Source organism: Mastomys coucha, unplaced genomic scaffold (assembly GCF_008632895.1).
Source record: "Mastomys coucha isolate ucsf_1 unplaced genomic scaffold, UCSF_Mcou_1 pScaffold20, whole genome shotgun sequence".
Lineage (NCBI taxonomy): Eukaryota > Metazoa > Chordata > Mammalia > Rodentia > Muridae > Mastomys > Mastomys coucha.
Window position 1 is genome coordinate 80,307,656 of NW_022196903.1, and position 1,301 is coordinate 80,308,956.

Below are 1,301 nucleotides of genomic sequence, written 5' to 3' on the forward strand. Positions count from 1 at the left end.
GGGGGTCAGGAGGAGGAAGGCTGATCTAGACTTGGGCCTATCCTTTCATGTTTGGAAGCCTAAATGTTTCTAAAGCTTCCGTAAGGGGAGGAGACAAAGTTAATCAAGGTAATAGGAAGGACAAAATGAAGATTTGAGACTGTCGCATCCTTTTAAAAATAATTAGGTGCAGGGGAGGTGGGGGGGGGGATAAAGGTTAGTGTTTAACAACTGCAGTTAGCCCACAGCTAAGCTGACCTTTATAGCAAATACAACCAGGTCACAGACCTCTGATGCCCCTTCTCCCAAGGTCTGCCCTAGCCCCGGTAGGGAAGGCACAGACAGGGGCTTTTATTATTACATATAAATATATGCGTAATTTATTTAGTGTATAGATTTTGTCTGCACGCCAGCATAGGATTCATTGGCTGCTGGGAATTGAAGGCCTGTCCTTTGGAAGAACAGTCAGTGCTAGTCCCCAACTGAGTCTTTTATGGGACACAAAGGCCAGGATTCCATCTGGCCCAGTCTGGGGTCTGGGATCAGGGGAAGGCTGACCTCCAACAGGAGCCTTGCTTCTTTCTGAGCTCCAACAGGTGACAGGTGACATATGACTTCTCCCAACAGCTTGCAGGTTCTCCTGAGAATGCCCAGGAGAGCACTACGAGCCCAGGGCATACATCCTGTCTTACTTCTGGGGAACCTGATCTAACACAGAGCATTAAAACAATTAATAGAGTTGTTCAACCTAAGGACTCAGACTTCATACTAAAGATATCAAAATGAGGCACTGCCAGGCACAGACATGATGTACCTACACACTTGCAGACAAAACACTTGTATACATAAAATAAAACAGTAATTTTTATAAATATGAAAAGAGCACAGACCGCTCTTCCAGAGGACCTCAGGTTCAATTCCCAGCACCCACATAGTGTTTCACAACCATCTTTAACTCCAGTTCCAAGAGACCTAATGATCTCCTCTGACCTTCATGGGCATCAGGCATGCAAGTGGTGCATAGACATGCATGCATGCAGACAAAACACCCATACACATTTTTTAAATACCAAGATAAATACACATATCTGTTAGATTTCAAGCCCAGAACAAATGGCCAAGTTACTTAACATATTTAAGCAGATGCTGGCTGCCATGTTCTCCCTGCGTCCCGCCAGTCCCTACCTGGATGGCATACATTAGGAGAGTCACGCTGGGCGGTGGTGGCCCATGCCTAGCACTTGGGAGGCAGAGGCAGGCAGATTTCTGAGTTCGAGGCCAGCCTGGTCTACAGAGTGAGTTCCAGGACAGCCAGGGCTACA